Source organism: Manis javanica, chromosome X, assembly GCF_040802235.1.
Source record: "Manis javanica isolate MJ-LG chromosome X, MJ_LKY, whole genome shotgun sequence".
In the NCBI taxonomy this organism is placed as follows: domain Eukaryota; kingdom Metazoa; phylum Chordata; class Mammalia; order Pholidota; family Manidae; genus Manis; species Manis javanica.
In genome coordinates this window covers 105137341-105155937 of record NC_133174.1, presented here as the reverse complement: position 1 = coordinate 105155937, position 18597 = coordinate 105137341, and the positions used below count along the sequence as shown (strand labels likewise).

General features: G+C 40.1%; 1 protein-coding gene and 1 long non-coding RNA gene across 2 annotated transcripts in view; one reads left to right on the top strand and one right to left on the bottom strand.

Moving 5' to 3' along the window:
- HTR2C (5-hydroxytryptamine receptor 2C) overlaps positions 1-18597 on the bottom strand; it is a 412057-nt gene that overhangs the window by 278443 nt on the left and 115017 nt on the right. The window lies entirely within an intron of this gene.
- LOC140847401 (uncharacterized) lies at positions 11930-16855 on the top strand. Its single transcript, XR_012127384.1, has 3 exons — positions 11930-12191; positions 14386-14455; positions 15547-16855. It is a non-coding gene; the product is annotated as an uncharacterized lncRNA (long non-coding RNA).

Here is an 18597-nt window from a genome sequence, read left to right as displayed (position 1 = left end):
CTGTTAGAAACACTTTTAACTCACTTGGTGGTTAAATTTGGAAGACTCTCCTGGTGTTTCAGAGGTCTTAGCATCACATCAAATCAATCGACTGAAAACAAACAAAAGCCTTTATAGGGAGATGGAAACTATTTTTTTTAAATGTGCATTTGATTTTTGTTGAATTGTCTGAGAGCTTTTGATGAAGACTGCAAGCATAAATGTCGGTTTTTTATGATCCTTTTCTTACCATATTTTCACTCGAAACTTCCTAAGGAATTTGCATATCTGCAATCGTCTGAATGTGTCTCCCTAAAATTCATATGTTCAGTCTTAACATATGAATTCATATGTTGAATCCTAATTTCCATTGTGATAGTATTAGTAGGTGGGGCCTTTGGGAAGTGATTAGGTTCTCAGGGTGGAGCCCTCATGAATTTAATTAGTTCTTTTAGAAAAGAGGCTCCTGCAAGTTCACTTGCGCATTCCACCAAGTGAGGACCCAAGGAGAAATCACAGACTAGGAAGATGGTTCTCACCAGACCAAGCTGGCACCCTGATCTCAGACTTCCAGCCTTCAGACAAATGAGAAAGAAATTTCTGTTGTTTATAAGTCACCCAGTCTGTGGGATTTTGTTACAGCAGCCTGAATAATATACTATGTACCCATTTTAATCTTTAAATTTAAAGATTTTAATTTATTTCACTTTTCATATAAAAATCCATGTCAATATATATTTACTATCATAAGATTCTGTTTATTCCCTCCTCTCTTTAATGAAAGAATACAGAGCATGTTGCTGGAATAACCATACTAAATATTTCATTGGGTTCTACAGACAATTATGGACTACTAATAAAGAATCCAGTACAGCCATAGGTATTAGAGGAGATTCAAACCAAAAAGAAGAAGGGACAGTTGATGATGTATTAGAGCTTATGACCTAATTGGGAAGGCAGACAGAGCAGTTAAAGAACCAAGGTGAGGTCTGTTGAAGAGACTCAGTTGAACAAACCTATGATTAGCACATATTACAAGAATTAAGTCATATACCTACATCTTTGTTACAGAGAATCGAGTACTCTTTCATGTGATAAGCCACTGTTATTCAACTTGGGATATTTACATTAGGCATCATGATTTTTTCATTACTTAATGCAACAAGTTAATCAAGGGCAATACTATTGTACACAGTTTATTTTAGGATGATTTTCTCCCCTACTTTGTGTTTCCTCACTTTTTCCCAACACAGAATAGATACATACATCTGATTCATTGACAATTTTCAAAAAGCATAAGAGGTGATCACCTTCTGGCAAGGTTACCACTATTAATTAGACTATGTGAATTATTGTCATCATAAGTTCAAGTTATTGGTCCTTTTAGTGCACAATGGTTTCTGCATATGTATACATAGTCATTTAGCAAAAAGAAGTCTGTTTCACTTTATTATAACATCCCTGGCATATATTATGTGTGCAAAGACCTACACAGTTATTTTCAAATAATTCATGCATCTTAAGTCTTAATTTTATTTCAAGTCCTAAATCAAGGGAACAATTTCCTTTTTTATGTATGTGATCTACATCTTGGTGTGTGTGTGTTGATAGGTAAATGGATTGATATGTAGATAGGTAGATATAGATATAGATAGATAGGCTATACTTTAGAACTAAATCACCTCAAATTGATTCTAGGTTGTGTAATGATTTGGATATGAAAACAAATTGAGTGCAGGTTAGGGCTTATTGAATTTTATTGTTTCTTTAAAGAAACATGTAATTTTATAATAATCACACCGACATAAACATAATTAAGCAAAATATTTCGTATCTCTATACCCTCATTACCATTCTCTATCATGAGTGTAAGTATGAAATTAAGAAGTATCAAATGAGGTATTTAGATGCCTCTTTATTTCAAAAAGGCAGTCTCATCTTGAATCCCAGAGAATATTGAAAAACGTTGCCAGTATTTTATTTCAGCATTTTCTTTAGCCGCAAAGATGAAGACAATTGCCAACAAAGAGAAAATCAATATATAATGAAACAACATATTGACTGTGCAATACATATGAATTCACTGCATATGTTTTAACACTTTGAAATCGCTAACTACTTTGCGGCAAAATTCTGTCTAAAGGGCAAACAAGCTGATTTAACATTGTAGATTAATTTGCAAATTAAACCTTAAAAGAACGGAACCTAGGATATTTAAATCTTGATTGATGTGTGTGTTTACATGGGAGATTAACTAAAAGTCAAGAACAAAATCACAGTTGGACATTTACAGTAGTGGTCCCTGAACAGCTTAGGGATTTGAGAGTACTAGAGGCCAAAGGAGGGCAGAATGTGGACAGATGTGTGAGAAACAAGTATCAAAAATGAGATTCCCTGAAAAGTGTCAAATACTGATTTATTTAAGAAAAATGAAAAGATTAAGTAGATCTTTTCTGTTGTTGCTGAGTCTCATGCTGGGTATCCTAGGAGATTATAGGTGCCATGAAGTCATATTCATAAACCTACTAGGTTTAAATGTATAAAACCTATTCTTGGAATATCTAATCTTGGCACTGGGTAATTGAAATATGCATAGACAAACTCTATACACTGAATGTGTTGTTTTCACATTATTGAAACTTCTTTGACAGCCATATAGAGGAAACATAAAACCCTAAAAATAAAAGTTAGGTACACACATGTTGCCTTCTAGTTTTAATATTGGTTAGAAAGTAAACAGGTGCAGAAAAATAAGATGCTACCCAAAATGAGAAATTTGGCAATAAATATAATCCATAACTCAATTTCAAATAAAAATCTAACTCAAAATTTAAGAAACAAGCATATTCTAAAAACTGAAGAATGGAAGATTTCCCCCTGCATTGATTTGTTCTTTTAAACAGATTGTTTCAAGTAAGTTTTCTTTTTAGAATTATTAACTGAGAGTAAAAATAAATTTTACTTCATAATGCATATAAATTATCACTCCCCTTATAACCTGTGTTCTTCTTTGGAGTAGTTTGTTGAATGTTATAGGCAATGTGGTAGCATTTTTTCATGTTCACTCATATTGTTCAAATTAATGAGCAAAATATATACTGTGTGTTTATGTGCTGGCTTTAAAAAGATACAGATGAAATGAGTGACCAGATTCCTGCCTAAAAAGAGCACATAATTTAGTTCTGTTGATAAACTACATATAAATAAGATAAAGTGCTAAAGTATTTCATGAAACAATAATAAGGCAATAAGGTATGTATTAAAAAGATAGTTAAACAGTACAAACAAGAAGTGTAGTAGGAGTTCAGAGATGGAAAACAGAATAACAGGTGCCCTATAAATGCCAACTGAAAGGAGCTAATTAATTCATTCAGTAACTAATTTAATTAATTCAGTAAACATTTAATGAGAAACTACTATATACTGATCTACATACTGGGAATGCAAAGATGAATAAATGAAGGGCCAGTAACCAAGAGATTTTAAGCCAGGGCACTTTGGTTTTCATTCTGAATGAATTAGATCTTCAGGGCATGAGTGATTGCCTCCCAAACCACCAATTAACTGGCAAGGGTCTATAGTTTTACAGAAGGCACAAGAAGAGAAGAACTGTTGGCTTGTTCTTCAGAAGTTCTAAGCTATACTTACCAAAATCCGTTTCTATTATGGAAATTATGAACTCAAAGTATGGAATTGAAACAAAATAATTAACTCTCCTGAAGAATTTGATTAGGTAGGTCATGAAGTACAGAAATAGATTCATTCCTGCTCTAGACAAACTATAGACTAAGGGAAGCCGACTTACACATTCTAAAAGAGGTTTCTTCAATTCATTAAAATTGGTTACTTCTTAACATCACTAAATGCTTTCTGTATTACATGTAGGTTATAAAAACGCATTTCAGGGTGTGCTGCTGAATTTGCATGATTTATTTATAAGTAGAAAAGTTTTGCTCATAATGTTTTTATTACAGGTTTTATGCATACAACCTATTGATTACCAACAAATAGAAAAAACAAGATTCGATTAAAAATAAAAGGTAATTTACATAAATACCCTAAAGCATCAATGACCTTTCAAAACATAAATACTACCTGACAGTATTTTCTGGGAGATGATTTTTTTCTGATTCCATTTCATCATTACTTTGGAATGAAAGAGCAATCAGGTTATGGAAATGTATGGCAATATTTTTACTTTAAACTAGTATCTTGAAAATCAAGAAGTGTGACAAAAGACATTGAATTAGTGTGACAACTAAATTGAATTATGTTAAAGATACATGTCTCTAAATTTCATTGAGCTGCAGTTATTTATAAGACTTTCATAATCACAACTTGAAAATTCATTTTTGGAGATCAGACTACCTACTCTTAGAATAAACATTATTTATTTATTATTTTATTATTATGTAATATTTATTTCTTGAGATATGTTGGACCTTTTCCCTACCAAGTTGTACATGAAACAAGCATATTTAATTTTTTTGTCTGTTTTTCCCAGATGCCCTTTTTTAGATCAGGGTAACTTTTGACCAAAATTTAAACTGAATGAAATTACCAGCATGTTAACTTTCAAGCTATATGACTTGATATCATTTGGCTACATTTGAAAAGGACTCTGGAAAAATTCATTCATCGTCCATGAGAAGGCTCCTGTGTAAGGTCTATGATAATGGATGGTGATTTCAAACATAGAATGTTTTCTTTTTAACCTGGATCACTGGTTTATTATAAAATGATGTAATTCAGGAATGGCCAGAAGAAAGAGGTGCATAGGGCAAGGAATGGGGAAAGAGCATGGAACTTCATGTTCTCTCAGAGTGCACCACTTTCCCCAAATCTCTAAACATACAGTATTTTTATATTAGATAACTTTTGCTCAAAAATAAAACCTATTCTAGAAAGAAAATTATCTGACACTCTAGTCTACCTTAACAAGCCCTTAGTAAGCAATATGGGAGACAGATATATCCTTCCTCCTTTTTTTTTTTAAACTATAGGGGAGTTAAAGGTAAAGCAAAAGAGAACTTGACTGGATGGAAACAGGACTATTTATTGCATTAAGAATCATGGATATATGCATTTATTTGTAACCAACTATTTGTGAAGTATTGTGCTAATAATAGCTACAAAATAACTGAATGAATGGATAGATGGGTGATTAAGTGAGCATTCTTTTTTTCATGTTGAAGCAATACTCTAGTTTGAAAACTGTAAAGGCAGAGAGGAAAGGATGAAGTCGGGAGATTAAATTAAACTAATCTTTTCATCTCCATCCCCCCATCTTTATTTTTCTAGTTAAATAGTAAGCAGTGAGACAATAATTTATCTAAAAGAGACAGACTGAGCATACAAAAAGATGATAGGTGATGCTGTGATGAAAGAAGTTCAGAGAAGACAATAGGGAAACTCAGAATAGATCTAGCACAACTCAAAAAAGTATACACAGGGGAGCAGAAATCAAATGGGTGAAACAATGGAGAATTCATTTTCTTATACAAAGTGACCTAAATGAAGGGAAGCTGGCTGAAATTACCATGCAAGCAAAAATTAAATGCATATTTGAAATGATAATGAAAATATGAAGAAAGCCAGAATAGGAATAATTAAAATAAACGTGTAATGATTCAGCAAGTTATTTTTGCAACCTTAATTACCAGGTCATTCCAAATGAACAGAGTTTTATACAATTAAAATTTAAGATGGTATGGTATCTTCCAGAAGAATCCAGTAAATGAGTCCAAGGAATTTAAGAGGTAGAAAGGAATTCTACAATGTGTAGCTTCATTAGTCCCCTAAAATGGCAGATACAGATATATCTCCTCCAGTATTTGTAGTAAGCCAAGTCATTTAGTAACCTTTTTTGGATTGATACATAAGGTAGTTGTAAGATTATTTATGAAAAAATAGTAAAGGAACATTTAGTTGATGATATATGCCAAAAATACATAAGAACTTGAAGAACAATGGAATAAAGTAACTGATAACTCTGAAATGATCATATATTGCCAGAGAATATTAACATAACTCATTAGCGGTTCTCTAAATGGGTTGAGAACACATTGAAGGATAATTAAGAATAGAAATTAAAGTAACTGTTACAATATATCAACACATTTTAGCTAACAGTCTGGACAGTTGGTTTGCCTGACCATTTCACACAGCTAAAGAAGCAGTGCAATGGCAACTTCATCTGATCGCAATGTTCACTTCTATAAACCACCTACTGTACACAACTCACAATGTTTGTCTTGTTTGTTATTTACAAAATCAAAGTATGTCACCCTCTAAGAAAAACCCTTAGCATTACCACCTATCAGATGGCATTCAACGCGCTAATTCTTAATTTCCAGAAAGTCTACTAGTCAACATCTGATTCCCAATTGTGGGGAAGTTGGGGTTCCTATGGCCAGGATCCTCATTGAACTTAAACCACCTGATGATGTAACTGGCCTGCTGCTGGGCTGCCACTTCCACACCTTTAGGCAATAAGCTATTATTGTGCTATATAGAGAGCTCGGCCCAATGCCCTGGGCGGAGGTAGAGACACTAGTGCTCAACCTACAACCAGAGAACCAGCCAGGTAATAAACCCTTTCACCCCAAAGAACATTTTGCTATCAATTTCTTTGGTCACACTGAATCCATAGTGAACTTGCCTGGGGCTGAAACCCATTGGCAAGACAATTGGCAAAAGTTGGCAGGGTTCACTGTTGACCAAGGAAAAAAGGCTGCCCTTATGGGAGGGGTACTTCAGCAGGCTGCCCCTGTGAATGGGGAAACAGTGGATCATCCCCCAATGGGTATGTGGTCTGAGGTGGCTTGCCTCCTAGAGGACTGGGCCCCACCCCAGGACTGGAGGAGGCAAGTGGAGGTGACACCTGAAGCAGTAGGGGTGGCTCTTGATATTGTAAGCAGATCCTTCAAGAAGCAGCCCGTGAGGCAGCGGAGACTGTGGGTTGCCTGCTTTTCACAGTCTTGAAAAGGTCTACAGAGGAGATCCAAGAAATGGCAGGGTGAGAATGCTAGCTGAAACTTCAGTAGATTCTCTGAGGAGGGAAATGGCATTGATACAAGAGGCAGCACGAGAACGTGAGCTGCAGACTTCTGTGGATGCCCTGAGGGAAATGGTATTGATGCAGGTGGAGGTGGCACGAGAACATGAGCTGCAAACCTCTGTGGATTTCCTGAGGAAGGAGATGGCATTGATGCGGGAGGAGGCAGCACGAGAGCGCCGGCAGCAAGGTGCCATAGGAGACGAGATGGCAGTGCTGCCAGGTGTTCTGGAGGAGGAAGAGGCCATCAAGGAAAAAGACAAAATCCTGAGGGAAGCACAGGTGGAGGTGGCACGAGAACATCAGCTGTGAAGCATTGAGCTGAAGGTAAGAGAACTTCTGGAGACTGAGGTAGCATTGCTGTGAGGCACAGTAGAAAAGGTAAAGGTTTTAGCAGAGGAGGCACTCTGGGGAGGGGAGAGAAAGGTGCCATCCGCCCCAGAAATGGATGAGCTGGGGAAGGATGAAGTGGTGGTGCCGGAGGCACTGGTGCCTCCTGTATTGAAAGCACACCCAGTGCTTGTAAAGAAAATAAAGACCAAGCAGCTGAAAGTTCCCCAAGGAGAGGAGCAGCTCCCTCCACAGGTCATGGAGCACTCTATGGTCTGCCCCTATACTCAGGCTGAGCTGGTGGATTTGGGCTCCTGGTTTAGACAGGAGCCCTCAGAGTCAATATCAGCTTGGCTCCTGCATCTGTGGAACTTAGGGGTGGATGGAATTGTTCTGTCAGGAACAGAGATGGGAAAGCTGTCTTCCCTGACAGTGCAGCCTGCTTTGAGGCAGTGGTTACAAAATGCACATCAGACTGCAGGGAGTCACTCCCTCCTTGATTGGCTTATGGCTGTACTTCATGCTGTGTGGCCCAATCTGGGTGATCTACCGTCCTCTCCTGTTAGATGGCAGACATATGCTGAACTCCAACAGGTGTTATGAGAACTAGGCATAAGAAATGCCATCTATAGTCCAGAGAAATATGGCCCAGATGAAGAGATTTTCACTACTGGGATGAGAAATACTGTACTTCAAATGGCTCCTACATCCCTCTTTGGGTCTCTAGTGGCCATTCTTTCCCCTCACCTAGGGCATCCCATAAGTGAGGTGACATGTACAGAAGCAGACTTAGGAGAGGCAGAAGTAACAAGAATCCAGAAAGAAATAAGACCTGTTACTCACAAGAATTTACAGGGCCCTATGAAGGTTACGAGGACCCAGATGTGGGTTGATTTGATATGGGCAGGAGTAGATGGAAGGAAATTAGATGGGAAGCCAAATAGGATCTTACTGGAGCTATGGCAACAGCTGAAACCAGAGCAGCAGTTACAGCCATTGACCAAAGAGGCAGAGGTGAGAGACAGAGCCATGAGTCCAGCCTGTGTGTTTGCAAGAATTCCTGCTGGAGAACGAGCCAACCTCACTTGAGCCCACAGAGGAAGGTGATTGGGGAACACGATTTGACTGAGGGAAAGGTCCAGGTATCTGCCCTGAGGGACCACATGTTGAAATAGCTCTCCATTGGTTCCCAGTGAACATACAATGTGTCCTGGCTCTGGTGGACATGGGGGCTGAATGTTCACTGATTCATGGTAACCCTGAGAGGTTCCCCAGGACCCCCACTATCATAGATGGATAGAGGGGAAGGCTATCAGAGTAAAAAAAACTCAAATCCCTTTGGGAATAGGGCATCTACTCCCCAAAGAGTATACTGTGTATATATCTCCTATTCCTGAGTATATTTTGGGGATTGATATCCTGCAGGGTCTATGGTTGCAGACCACTGCAGGTGAGTTCAGACTGAGAGTGTGTGTGGTGAAGGCAGTTCTGAGGGGACATGCTAGGCACCCGCCCATAGCTTTGCCTGTGCCTTGGTGGGGGACTAATACCACACAATACAAACTGCCTGGTGGGCATAAAGAGATTGCAGAAACTCTCCAGGAGCTGGAAAAGGTGGGTATTATAAAGCCCACCCATAGTCCTTTCAATTCCCCAGTGTGGCCTGTAAAAAAGCCAGATGGCTCCTGGCATATGACTGTGGATCACAGAGAGCTGAATAAGGTCATACCTCCTATGCATGCTGCTGTCCCCTCTATTGCAGGCTTGATGGATACCCTCAGCCATGAACTAGGAATATATCATTATGTGGTAGATCTTGCTAATGCCTTCTTTTCCATTGACATTGAGCAGGAAAGTCAGGAACAGTTTGCCTTCAAGTGGGAAGGACGGCAGTGGACTGTCACCGTCCTCTCACAGGGATACCTCCACAACCCCACCATCTGTCATGGACTTGTAGCCTAGGACTTGGCTACATGGGAGAAACTGCCAACGGTGCAGCTGTACCATTATATTGATGATGTCATGCTCACGTCTGATTCTCTTTCAGATCTAGAAGGTTCAGCACCTAGACTGCTGCAACATTTATAGGAGAAAGGGTAGGCTGTGAACAGTACCAAGGTTCAGGGACCTGGTTTGCCTGTTAAATTCTTGGGGGTTGTCTGGTCAGTTAAGACCAAAGTTATACCAGAAACAGTTATAGACAAAGTCCAGGCCTTTCCTACCCTCACAACTGTAGCATTGCTACAGGAGTTTCTGGGTCTTCTATGCTACCAGTGAGCATTTATACCACACTTGGCACAAATTCTGAAGCCCTTATACCGGTTGGTATGAAAGAGCATCAGGTGGAACTGGGATGAGACATGTGCATCTGCATTTACTACAGCAAAACAGGCAGTCAAGGCCATGTAGGCTTTGAGTGTGATAGACCCATCAATGCCCTGTGAGCTGGATGTTCATGTCACTGAAGATGGTTATGGCTGGGGTCTCTGGCAGCGGCTTGAACAAACTTGCGAACCAGTTGGATTCTGGTCACAACTCTGGAAAGGGGCAGAGGTATAATACACTTTGATAGAAAAACAACTGGCAGCCATGTATCATGCCTTGCTGGCTACAGAACCCATGACTGAAATGGCCTTGATAAAGGTAATAACCACCTATCCCAACTTGGGGTGGGTACAAGACTGGACCCAAAAGCCAGGGAGTGGTGTGGCACAAACACCCACACTAGCCAAGTGGGGTGCTTACCTACAGCAGCGTAGTGCCCTCTGTAGTAGCCCCTTGAGTGAAGAACTCCAACGCTTGTTGGGGCCAATGACATACTAGTGAAAAGCTGGAAGAACTTGCTTTTGAACTATTAGTAGCAGAGAGTCCCTATAGGGAGGGAAGAGCCCCTATACCCAAAGATGCATGGTACACAGATGGCTCCAGCCATGGGCAGCCCCCAAAATGGAGGGTCATAGCTTTCCATCCTAAGACTGAGACAATATGGACGGAAGATGGTGAGAGGAAGAGCAGCCAATGGGCAGAGTTGCAGGCTGTGTGGCTTGTGATCATCCAGGAGCTCTCCCCTATAGTTGTGTGCACTGACAGCTGGGCTATCGGGGCTTGACCCTGTGGCTACCAACCTGGTACCATGCCAACTGGTCACCGACACCTTTGGGGGCAAGAATTATGGCAAGACTTACTTATGGGCCTGTGGTCAGACTAAAATAAATACAGTATACCATGTGACAGGTCATTTGCCACTGGCATCCCCAGGAAATTATAAGGCAGATAAATGGCCCAGATATGTTGGTTAGAAGGAAAGCCTACCTCTGATGTAGACCAATGACTACATCAGCATTTGTTGCATGCAGGGCAAAAGACAATGTGGGCTGTAGCCCATCGGTGGGGCTTGCCTTTGACCTTCGAAGAAGTTAGTAGAGCCAGGCAGGAGTGTGTTGTGTGCTACAAAAGGGACTTACACCAAGTTCCACAGCAACATGGAACAATAGGTAAAGGGCCTATACCCCTTGTCAGGTGGCAGATAGACTGTATTGGGCCTCTACCTGTGTCAGAAGGATATCGGTATGCGATGACTTGTGTAGACACAGCTACTGGACTTCTGGTTGCTTTTCCTACCCATTGTGCAGACCAGCAGACAACCAAAAGAGTCCTGGAGCATCTCTTCGCTGCCTATGGCTGACCACAGGTGATTGAGAGTGATCAGGGCACCCATATTACTGGACATACACTACAAGAATGGGTACAACAGCTGGGAATCACATGGAAGTTTCATGTGCCATACAGTCCTACCACAACAGGCATGATAGGGAGGCACAATGGCTTGTTAAAATCCAGACTAAAGTCAGATACCAATAGACTGCGGGAACGGTCAGTCTGCTTATGGACCGTGATACAGCATTTGAATGAGAGACCCCAAAAGGGAGCCCTGAGCCCTGTAGACATGTTAACACATATGGCTGCCTCCCCTATACAACTACAAGTACAAATGAAGGAAGAATCACTGAAGCCAAGGTTTGGCAACCAGAATCAAATCTTGCTGCCAGCACCAACTGCACTGACCCTGGAGACTCCATTGAGTGGACGTGGACTTGGACCTTTCAACACATGGAGCAATAACAGCTGGCTCTCCTGGCACCTTGGGGACAAGGCCTGGAAGCTGGCCTCCTCTGTATTCCTGGAATAACAGCAGAGTGGCCGCCAAAGGCTACAGTAGTATATCCTGAACGGCCAGAAGGTAAGAGCATCTTACCGGGGAGTTTTGTTTTATCATTGTGGCCAGTGCATGCACTTCCAGTAGCACTATATATAGACCCTTCAGTAACCCCCATGGGGAAAGGAGTAAAAGTATGGTATACTGAAAGGGCAAGCTCCCAGATTCTATTTTAGCCAATTGGGACCCAGATCCTATTTCACTCAATCAGAGCTTGGTCTCTCTCCCCTCCAGTCAGCAAGAAGTACACTCACCACCCCTAGACCCTGCCAATTGACCAAAGCCACGACTCATCACCCCCCCAACTACCCCCAGACACAGCCAATCAGCCAGAGCTATGGCCATCATCCCCCCAAACTGCCCTGGAAACCCATAAAACCTTTGTTCTGGGGAAAACGCGCTCTCTTTCTCTGGCACCTGGCCACTGTGTTGGCACGGGTGTGAGATTGAGCTCGGGCTAGCTCGAATAAAGGCTCTTTTGCTTTTGCATCGGTGTTGGCTCCTTGGTGGTCTCCTTGGGATTCATGACTTTGGGCACAACATTTGGGGACTCGTCTGGGATCCCAGAGACCCCCAGGACCCCCGACCCGGAGGGCCCTGTGCCGGCTGGTGAGTACACTCAGTTATCTGTCTGTCTTTGTCTGTCTGTGTCTCACTGTTTTTGTTCGCGAACAAGCCTGTATAACCCTGTAGGAGCTCCAATCTGTATCAGGGTCGGCATTGACTTAGGCGGATGCACTGGCAGGTTGTCGACCGGGGGTCTTGGGAGACATCCCTTGCCCCCGTCTGGAGGACGAGGTCCTCATCTCTGAGGAAAGTCGGCTGCTGCTGCAGTCCGACAGGCCCTCAACTTACTTTCAGTTTTGCCTCCGCGGCCGCAGCAAATTATTCTCTATAGGCGCCTGCTTGTTGTTTGTTGTGTTTGTCTTAAGTCTTGTTGACAGAAGAAATGGGACAGACTCAGACGACCCCCTTCTCTCTCATGACAGACCATTTTTCTCAGACGTTAGGGAGAGAGCTCACAATTTGAGCATGGACGTCAGGGAAAATTTCGTGTTTCCTGCACCTCCAAGTGGCCGTCTTTTAATGTTGGCTGGCTGCCGGAGGGAACATTCAATCCAACCACTCTTTTACAACCTCAGTGTGAAAGTCCAGAAGGTTTGGTGGCAGACTTTTTGTTCTAATGAGTAGCCAGTTTTCAATGTCGGATGGCTGCCAGAGGGAACCTTATCATTACTACTCAGTCTGTATGTTTGTGTGTCTAAGTGTGTAAATGAAAATATCTTTCTACCTCCGGATGGTATTAATGAAATTGATTTAAAGACAAGTGCTTGTCAAAATTAGGCATTCTGAAACTTCCAGAAAATCTGATAAAAAATAGTTAAGCATTAATGCTAATTTGAGTTTGGCTGAGGCGTGCATGTCCTTATAGTTATCAGCTGCCAAAGTTTACTTAAAGTCATTTAAGTTGATGTTACCTGTTAAACATTTCAAGAAGATGCTTAAAGAAAAGCTTGACTTTGTCTAATATTTAGTAAAAGTTTTCTAAGTAATCTAGCATGGTTGCTAAAAATAAGTAAACAAGTGTAGCAAATAAGCATCTTAATAATACTGTATTAATGTATAACAGTGTGTATATATGTAAACAGCCTGAGAACTTTTGTGGTAACCAAACTTTTTAAAGTTTGCTAAGTTATATAGACATATTTTGTTCCTAATGAGAAATTGTGTTGTAAAGCACATTTCCAAAAATGATAATATCTGTTCATAGATGTATCAATCTGAAGAATGCTAGTGTAACAGTTTACGGTGGCCTATTTTTCAGTGTTCACTGAAAGTTAAAGTATCAAATGATTTTAAGTTCTAATGAAAACTACTTAAATAAGGAAAACATTTCTCTATGCTAAAAGATGTATGTTTTAATAAGAAAAGAATAAAAACTCATCTGCATGCTAAAGAATGTGTTTTTTGATAAAAGAAAGTAACTTTGTTCTAAAGTACAGCTATTTATTTAAAGAGACAGAGACAAAGAGAGAGAGCAGTGTGGTGCAGCAGCGTGGTGCCTTTTCTTGTGGCGGATCCGGTCAGCCTGTTGCTTTGGGGGAGGGTCAGGATGTTTAGAGATAAGGAGAGATAAACCAAGTCAAGCCCCAGGCATAATTCTCACCGACTTATGTGCTTGGGACCATGGGGCAAATGAAGAATAAATTACTATATTCTTACAGATATAGTCGTGCTATGTGAAATTAAAGCAAGTGAGTCTTGATATCAAGTGCACAGCAAAATTAGAATTTTGTTTCCAGTTAAAAAAAAAAACAAAGTTTTCTTTAACTGTTAGTCTGCTCTTAATGTTGAAAGATTGCAAAAGGCTTTCTAATTGTTTTATCAAAGAAGTTTCTCATGCTTAAGGTCTCAATGAGTTGTCTGAGTATTTAAGAAAATGACATCTTAATATTAAAAAGACTAAAAGCTAAAGTTTGTTAACTGTGTAACCTTTATTTGCCTTTGAAATATTTTGTTATCATTCTGGTTAAATAGATAAGTATTGCTTCATAGCAACCTATAATCCTATTTAAGCAAGTGCCAAAAAAAAAAAAAATTAAATGCAAAAAGGTGCTTTTCCCTCTAGTTAACTCTGATATTTTCCAGAGGGCCCCTGGAACATGTCAGAGGAATTTTTTCTCATTGGAGAAAGTATTTGACTAATTTAGCTTATTTATCTGATATATATGTATATTTACCAGGAAAGCACTGTCAAATAGAATGATGCTAAACTTTGTTACTGAATGTTTTTTTGTTACAGAAATATCCGAATTTCCTTAAGTCAACTGCCTTACAGTAAGCTCTCATCAGATCTTTAACCATTGTCATTTGTAAGTCTTCTGTCATTTATAGCCACTGTTTTATTACTCCTAAGCTAGTAAAGAACTAGATTTCAGCAGAACAGGTATTGCATACATAGGATTAAGTAAACTAAGAAAGATGATTTTGTAGCTTTTTGTTTCAAATGTTGTTCATAAAGTGTTTAAAGCTTTTTTTTCTCTTAAGCTGACAACAGTTTCACGATGACAATACCTTTATAAGCAGAATTGAAACATTTATCTTTCTACCTGACCCCTCAAGAATTTAAAAGCTTTCAGTATTTTTGTTTCATGGCAGTATGTTTATTTGCATAAGTTCAATAAGAACCTGCATTCCTTTTAAGAAGACCAATTAAAAACACTGGTTATACTACCAAGGCTTTGACTGGAATGTCATACCTGAGAGACACGTGCATAAACTCAGATATGAACAACTTTAAGGAACTAAGATTGACTTTATAAAGCCAACAAAACCCCTTAGAAGAACTGGCCTGGTACCTTGCTTACAGAGTTCCCAGCAGCCTTACCAGGTGAGTAAGGAAGGTCACTTCCTGGAAGGTGCAGGAACCTCAAGAAGAGAAGAATTCACCCGAATCTACAGGTACTGCAGGCAAAGCCTGATGGCAAGTCTGGCTTGGCTGTCTGGCCTCAAGACGCCTTTAAAAGTTCAATCTGAAATTCCTTACAAAAAGTTCCAGCAAAGCATATTTAAAAGAGCCTGTGTAATCAATTGCTCTTCTTGCTGCACTTATGCAAATAATCAAGCCAGCTGTTAATTATTTTCTTAACCTAGTTACTTCTAATAAAAATGAGAGTGATTTTATGATTTTAGAGAAAGTATTGTTTCAATAACGCAGCCTTATCCATACTAAATCCTAATACTAGTCATTGGGACATAAACTAGATCCAGAATTCCAGCTTCTTCAAAATATCTAGCTATGTTTTAGTTTTCTCCTGTCATTGCAATTAAAATTTTACTATTTCTAGTTCTCATATTCAACCATGCATTCTTAATCTCATCAAGTTTGTCCTTCCAGAATAGAAAATCCAACTCCAGATGTTGCTACATAACCTAATAACACAATTTGTTTTATCTTGCCTAGAAGCCACAAAACTGCAAATAGAAATGAAACCCAGAATAGAAGCGCCAACCTTCTGAGGCCCTCTCAACTGACCAGTGATGGAGACCTAGCTGCACCCTTTACTGCGCCCCCTTCTCAGCACGAAGCAGCCAGAGTGGTCATTGCCCCTTTTCCCTAGCAGTAGCTAGGGTCTCCATCTGTAGAGGGGAGAATGAGACAGGGACCATAGGCTTAGACAGAATAAGGTGAGAGCCTCTGGAGAAAGCAAGGCAGGATATTTACAATCAGAGCAACGTAACTACATGCTGGAAACCCCCCTCCTACTAAATCTATGTTGAACATTAAGCTCTAGAATCATTCTTCAGTGAGATCAGTTAATGTTCCCCAGATAAAGAAGAGTAGCACATGTTTTATTATGCTAATCATTTGTAATCGTGTATAAGATTCACTTTAGCACACTAAAAAGCCCAGGCCTATGTGCTGTCTTTCCTCCTTCTGATCTAAGTAATTTTGCAAGCTGATCAACTGACTTAGCATGCAGACCCAGCTGTAGATGGCATAGTAAAAGGCAGGATTCTTTAGCAAATATACAATATCTCAGCCCACCTTAGAGGCTGGGCACACAGTCTTTTAACGTGCACCTGGACCAAGGTGCCAGTGTCCCAGAGGGAAATCAAGGCAGGAAATTATCTTTAGTCAAGGACCCCTTGCCATCCTACTCCTTTTACTAACCCTTAGGCCCTGTATCATCAACAGGCTGGACCAGATTGTCAGAGACCACATGGGGGCCATCGAACTGATAGTCCTCTTTGCTCAATACAAGCCCCTAGTAATCTTGTTACTCCTGCTTACCTGATAACTTATTAAAAATAGAGTTAATACAGTCCAACTAATGGTGCTAAGACAACAGTATCAACCTTTATCTCCTTACAACTGCAAAACCTTATTAGACCCATGATTGGGTCCCTTCTTAGGATCCAGAGAAAGGGGGGAATGAAAGGGTAAGCTCCCAGATTCTATTTTAGCCAATTGGGACCCGGATCCTATTTCACCCAATTGGAGTTTGGTCTCTCTCCCCTCCAGTCAGCAAGAAGTACACCCACCACCCCTAGACACTGCCAATTGACCAAAGCCACGACTCATCACCCCCCCAACTACCCCCAGACACAGCCAATCAGCCAGAGCCATGGCCATCATCCCCCCAAACCACCCTGGAAACCCATAAAACCTTTGTTCTGGGGAAAATGTGCTCTCTGGCACCTGGCCACTGTGTTGGCACGGGTGTGAGATTGAGCTCGGGCTAGCTCGATTAAAGGCTCTTTTGCTTTTGCATTGGTGTTGGCTCCTTGGTGGTCACCTTGGGATTTGCGACTTTGGGCACAGCAATACTAGACCTGGAGAGGACCCCCTTCCTTCTACAGTCCTATCAAAGGACCACTCTCTTGCATGCATCCTAACTGATGGACAAGATTTACCTATGTTGGTGACATTAAAATATGTGTCCTATCACCCCTAAAGTCTTTGTGGATCGGGAAATTCCTCTGGCTTGAGGATTATAATTTTTCTATCAAAATCGTGCTGTATCTTAGTTTTTATTATCTCTAAGTTGTTGTTATCCTCTGTTGCTATTGTAGAATCTGGTTACTGTGCTCCAGCTTTCTCACACAGGGACCATTATGAAAGATTGAAAGCATGTAGATTGTAAGGTGAGAATCCTGGAGGGGTGGAGTGTGGGGAAGTTGGGGTTCCTATGGTCAGGATCCTCACTGAACTTAATCACCTGATGATGTACCTGGCCTATTGCTGGGCTGCCCTTCCACACCTTTAGGCAATAAGGTATTATTGTGCTATATAGAGAGCTCAGCCCTTGCTCTGGGGAGAAGCAGAGATGCTAGTGCTCGACCTACCACCAGAGAACAAGCCGGGTAATAAACCCTTTCACCCCAAAGAAGATTTTTCTGTCAATTTCTTTAGTCACACTGAATCCACAGTGAACTTGCCTGGGGTTGAAACCCATTGGCAAGACACTAATCATACCTTATTCTTTACTTACTAAGTTCATGAAAACTGCATTTTTGCCTCCTAGGTTTTTTCTTTTCTTGTCATCTCTACTTCTAGTCCCAGAAATGTGTTTTGTAATTCTTTGGAATACAATACTTAAAGTAATCGAACAATAAATCCTTACTATATCTCTCACGGAGACATTAAACATTTACATAATTTGCATTTCAATCTCCATGGGAAGGACATGAACAGGCAACAGAAGTGCAACACTGATACCACCTCTTCTAGGAGGCCTTCTGTGATTGGCACCCCACACCTGGAGGCTGGATTGGTTGAAGTGTCATGTGTCCTCAAAGCATTCTGAGCTCATTTGTGCTATAGCACCTGCAACACAGTATTTTAATTGCTTACTTGTCTGCTTCTCCCAATAAAATCTGATTTCTTTGAGAGGAGAGGGATTGTGTCTTTTTCACTGCTGCATCTGCAGCTGCTAACACAGTACCAAACATTAAGTACAACTTTATTGAATGAATAAAAGACCAATATGGAGTAAATTTTTGGGTTCAAATAAAAGAGCTCATCAACAAAAAGTATTCTACAATTACTGCAACTGAAGGTCCCTTTGCAATGACTTTTTGAACTTTTAATCCTTTAAAATACATCATTAAACATCTAGGGATAAAGTCATATATGACAAAGCTTTTGATCTTAATTTTTGCTTAGAAATTTCATGGATTAACCACCTTTCAATGATATTAATCAACATTGCTAAGTTGGTCTCATGAGTTCTGTTAGTAAAATATATATATACACACATTTTTATGCATATATTGGTGTTATTTTTAAATTAGGGGGTTTTGAATCTTGTGGAATTACAGTAATTTAAGTTTTAATTAATAAAGAGCAAAAACACATTTTCCACATACATTTTTAAAAATCATATTCACATTTTCATTACCATAAGTCGGGTCACTAGATCTCATTCAATCCACTGTCTTCAGATAGACAAATATTATTAGCCACATTTTATATTGAGAAAACCTGAATCTCAGGAATATTAATTCACTG